Below are 6090 nucleotides of genomic sequence, written 5' to 3'. Positions count from 1 at the left end.
CCAAAAGATGTTCACACCATAATAGTCGCTACTGTAACACATGTCTTATATTAAATAGCATTATGCTCACTATTGCCTGACCAGCTCTGCAATTGAGCGAAACGCTTCGTCAGTAATGGATATGGTAGAAAAAGTATTATTGAAATACATTATACATATTTAAGGAAAAACCCTAAGTGACTGAATAATAATAAAGTGCTTTAAAACATAATAACATAACATAATGTTTAGGGATAACAAGTGACCTATTGGTCCATTTAGGTTGTTCCATCCTCTAAACTAAACTAAAACTATTACATAAATTAAAAAGCTCAAAGCCAACCCTTATCATTCATATAGTTATCGAACTTTATCTTAAACTCGTATAAATTTACTGCTTCCACAACATTCGAAGGCCAACCACCCTGTTAGAAAAAATGCTTTCGTAACTGAAAATTACTCCTATCCTGCCAAAATTTATATTTGTGTCCTCTTTTTCTATAATTCTTACCATTAAGTATGAAAAAAAGACGATGCATCAACACTAAATTCCCTCTAACAATCTTAAACACCTCGATCAGATCCACTCTAACTCTTCTTTTTTTAAAAGAGAAAACTTGAGAGATCTTAACCTCTCCTCGTATGACAAACCCTACATCCAAGGCACAATTCTAGTAACCCTCCTCTGAACCATTTCCAACACTTCAATGTTCTTCCTAAGGTAAAGAGCCCAAGACAGAACACAATACTTCAAATGTGGCCTAACCAGTGACGTATACAATGAAATCATAAGCTCTTTATACTTGTATTTAATATTTCTGTAGATACAACTTAAAATCCCATTTGCCCCACCATATGATTGGATGACTTAAAGACTGATCAACTCCTACATCAAAACCCATTTCTTTCACAACACTGTTAAGGTTATTCCCATCCAAACTATACTTATAATTCAAATTGCGATAACCTACATGCATTATCTTGCATGTATTATAATTAAAACCCATCTGCCACTTATTTGCGTAACTCTCTAAATAATCTTAATCTTTTTGTAAAGCAGCAGTATCTTCCTCACAGCCAGCAAAACCCATGACTTTAATATCATCAGCAAGTTTTAGTAATTTATTGACCATTCTTTCATCTATGTCACTGATGCAAATCAAAAAGAAGTAAAGGTCCTAAGACTGAACTCTGAGGTACCCTACTTGTGACATTAATCCAGTTTGACTGAACTCCATTTGTAACAACCCTCTATTTTCTTTCACTCAGCCACTCTTCTATCCAATTAGCTAACTTATCCACCCACACCTATAGATATAATTTGTTTACAAGCCTTTTATGTGGCACCTTATCAAATGCTTTCTGAAAATCCAGATACACCAAATCTACACCTATACTCTCATCTACATAAGCAGTAACCTTTTCAAATAATGTCAAAGTATTTGTAAGGCAAGATTTTCCCTTGGTGAAACCATGTTGATTATCCAATAAAATTCTAAACTTTGTTAAATGACTTTACAAAGCATATTTTATTATACTTTCCAAACCTATCCCACAACTGATGTAAGACTAATGGGTCTATAATTACTGGGACATTTTTTATCACCTCCCTTGAAAAGAGGAATAACATTAGCCAACTTCTAATCCTCTGGTACCTGCCCAGTATTCAAGGACTTACAAAAATAGTAGCAAGTGGCTCACACATCTAATACTTAACTTCCTTTAAAAATATTGGGGAAATATTATATGGCCCAGGAGCCTTATCGTTCTTTAAGCTTCCCAATTTTTTTCTTAACAAGCTCAGAATTAAGGAAACCATATTGTTCGATCTTATATCCATCTGTTAACTGTTCAAGATAAGGCATATTGCTTAAATCTTCATTAGTAAAAACTGAAGAAAAAGCAGAATTTAATAACCCATCCATCTCATAATCATCAGATACGAGCCTTCCCTTATCAGCCCTCAAAGGTCCTACCCCCATTCTAGCATTTTGTTTAGCCTTAATGTATTCAAAGAAATCCTTACTGTTAATTTTTACATTTTTAGCCAACCTTTTTTCATACATCCTTTCTGATGTAATAATTTCCTGTCTGATAAACTTTCTTGATATTCTATAATCTTCTAAATCTCTAGTCAATGCTATTGTAATATGATAAATATAATTCATTATAGACCCATTGATATATTTCTGCTTGAAAAAATTATATTTAAATATTTTGCGACAAACAAAGCTTAAACTTTCAAAAAAATCAAACCTACTTATAAAAGGACTTGGAGAGTAAAATGCAAGCGTGTATTTCCTGTTAACTTAATCTTAAAATTTCGATGTGATTCAAGTTGCGAGTTCCTTATCATGATATTGAATTTCTTTTGAAATTCAGATTTTGTTTTGTTTAGATGCGGTTTACTTGAAAGAAAAAATGTAAGAAATTAACAGTGAATTTTCAAATAAAAATCAGCTTGTGGACTTAGCGTCAATAGTCACCTTAAAATTAACATTTCCATGTGTCTCTTAAGGAGTGTAGTTTTCGTTCTGTAAATAATAAAAGTGTATAATTTTTCGATTTCTTTTACGAAGGCAACTGTTTCACGGGCTAGCTCGGTGTTAGGACTCAAAATAATGTATACGTGTTGCCATGTTTCAAGTCAAACAAAATAAATAATAAACATTTAAAGATTGGTATGTTGGATTTTGTATAAAACCAGACAATATCAAATCATTTACTTATAATATGATAAATTTAAACTTGGAAGTTTTTGAAAATATTATCCGGTGTCTGAAATTGAAATTAAATACGATGTGATAAAGAAGGTTTTTTTTTCGTGTCCCAGAGGACCAGCTGTAAGTTTATGGACTTACGATGTTAAAATCATGGGTTCGATTCCTTGTAATTTACAAATAGCCTAATGCGTAGATTTATGCTAAAACAAACGAAAAAAAAGATAAGAAGTTCTTTACGCAGAGTATTTAACGATATATGTTATAACAAATATCTGTAGTTTGAAATAACTGTCACTTGAAATTAGTGTAAAATGTTGGCAGTAGTTTCTGTTATGAAGATAAATTATACATAGTGTTGCGTCATCGAGGTCACGTGACTGGTGTGGCGCCACCTATTTTCTAGAACTATCCTGTACCTTGGCGAATGATCTAGTATTTACTAGATATAGGGTAGTCTGGTATATAAAAGAGGATGACAACGTGACGGGATAATAATGTGTGTGTAGATAGTGAGTAATTGAACTGCAGTCAGAAGTATTGTTGACGTTCGTATAGCGTTTGTTATAGAGCGATTGTTGAAAATAAGTGTATCGTAAAGTTGTATTCGGAAAGAATAAACCAGTTTTATTAAGTAAGGACTTGTGTCGCTAAAGTTTCGTCGGAACGAAGTTACGGAAAGTTATTTAACAAACGGAGACGTAACAATAGAAATAATTTCAATATAACACACTAAAATAATATTCTTAAGATACCTGAAGGCTTGTAAAGACTATTTCACACTTATTTGTAACAGAATCTTCTTTTAATGAAACATTCATTCAATCTGTTATATTTTCCAATATTTGGTAATACACTTGTCATTGTAAGGAGGGGTCAACACATGCGAAACGCAAAAACTCTCTAGTTAAGAAATTAAATATAATGTGCTGGGAAGTCTTAATTACCAAAATTCACCATCAATACACGAATTTCTACTGATCTTACCACTTTCATCATGCTCGGCTAATAGGTTCCTTTGACTTCACCCTTGCTGACTGCTACCTATGAAGTTATTTCAAGATATCAGTCTGTCGCCATAGCCCAGCAACCGTTTCTCTCCTAAAGGATATCATTCTGACAAAGTTATAGCTATTTATAGGAAGATATGACGCGCTGTAATATCCAATACTACTGCCAGGATGGATGCAGTAATTGTTGTTTATTATTATTAAGCACAAAGCTACATAAAGGGCTATCTGTGCTCTGCCCACCACGGGTATCAAAAACCGATTTCTAGCAGTAGAAGTCCGCAGACATACTACTGTGCCACTGGGGGCAGCAGTAATTGTAAATGATGTTGCAATATCTATAAACTAGTGGAATACTAGTACTTCCCGTAACTTTTTGCTTGTAGTTGTAGGCAAAAGGTGTGTTATACGGTTTGCCCCACTGACTAGAATCAAAATATTATTAGAATATAAGATAACACTTCAGTGTACATGATATTGTAAAATTATTTTACAATGCGCCAAGTAATAATGTCCTTACACCGTGTTTACTGAGATTGGTGAACTACGGATAAAAATCGAGTTTAAATGACATCCAGAATGTCACGATAACAGTTGAAAATCCTGTAAACTGTCAAAGCAAGTTAAAATAACTTGAATGAAGGTAATTTACTGAAACTAGTCACAGAAAAAAAATGCTCAATTTTTAACAACAACATTGGGTAGACAACTTACAAGGTTGATACAGGGTATCTTTAAGCGTAAACCGCCTTCAGAAAAAAAAAAAAAACAATAAACAGAGCTATTAGGCCTAACACGGTGTACCAAACAAATAACGTTCAACTCTTCTGATGCAAAAATCATTTTTTGACACTAGAGGTCCAGCCCACGAATTACGACAAACGTAATGTGTGCCACAGTATAAGCTGTAAGCTTGGAAATACGAAGAAAACCAGAATAAAATATACAAGTTTTATCTTTAAATTGTTATTTTTAAAACATTTGAATATGTTAAAGATCATGGTCTGCTGCTGTATAACCATTTTAGCGGTAGTTCTAATTACAATGTGACATGTCAGATCTAACTTCAGGCCAAGTAGATCTACTTTCATGACATTACAATATGAGATCAATAAATCTTGGCTATATAAACGTGAAACACTAAAGGCTGATGAATAGTACAATCGCCGATAATTAATAGTTGTATGCAAACCTGAAATGTGATAAGTTAGAGCCCACTAATGCATATAACAGTATTTATCCAATTACTTAGCAAACTTTTCATTTATTCAAAAATACTTCATTAATTTGAAAGTAGACAACATGTCATAGTAATCTAAGATACGTATACAGTAGTTAATGTCGTTCAAAGTTTTATTTTTAAGTCACATGCTTTGGATGTATAATGAATAATTATTAAAGCACGAATAAATAGTAGCGTGTTCAGATTTCTGCAAGAGATTACTACATGTGCATATATAGTGTATATCTAAAGTAATTAATATTGCCACCGTTTATATAATACTTTTAATGTCATATTTTCTTCATGCACAACATGTTCTTTGAAATATGACATATTTATGACATATGATCCTGCTTGTTTGTAATAGTAATTAACGTCATAATGTAACTATATACTTTTAATAATTCACGCCAAGGAGCATCGCTAGTTTCAACGCCATTGTTGATACCAATCACTTTGGAAATAATATTGTAAACATGTATACAGCACATAGAGCACAGAAGTATGCCGTATTTACACCTAGTTTAGTTGTAGTAATTTTTAAACACGTAAATATGTTTATGTTCTCTTATTGTATATCATGAAACAGAAATATAGGTATCATTAGACGTAATGTAAAGTAGCATTGTGGGAATATTGGTAAGATAACACAAACAAACAACATAGTGTTAACAGCTGATTATACTAGCTTAACTCATGGACATATATTGTACTGTTACGTCTCCGTTCGTTAGTTAATTTTCCGTAAAAATTCTTTCCGAAGAAACTTTACCGATACAAGTCCTTTCTTAAATAAAACTGGTTTATTCTTTCTGAATACAACTTTGCAATACACCTAATTTTCACAGTCGCGCTATAACAAACGCTATAATTCACAACGAACGTCTCACGTGCTCGACTCAACTGTCAATTACACATACATTACCTTCTTGTCGTCACTGCTTGGCGGCTTATATATACAAGACTATCGCATATCTAGTAGCCTCTCGAGACTTCACGAACCTTCGAGAATATGACGTGTTACTAGCGTCATGTGACCCCCGCTGTCGTAACACTGCCCCTTCCTTGGTATTGTTCATCCCGAACAATAGCCATTTACACTAAACCAATAAACAATTAACAATAACTTAATTGAATGTACAGAATTTACAAACATAAA

The sequence above is a fragment of the Limulus polyphemus genome, unplaced genomic scaffold (assembly GCF_000517525.1).
Source record: "Limulus polyphemus unplaced genomic scaffold, Limulus_polyphemus-2.1.2 Scaffold553, whole genome shotgun sequence".
NCBI lineage: Eukaryota > Metazoa > Arthropoda > Merostomata > Xiphosura > Limulidae > Limulus > Limulus polyphemus.
This window is presented reverse-complemented; position numbering follows the sequence as displayed.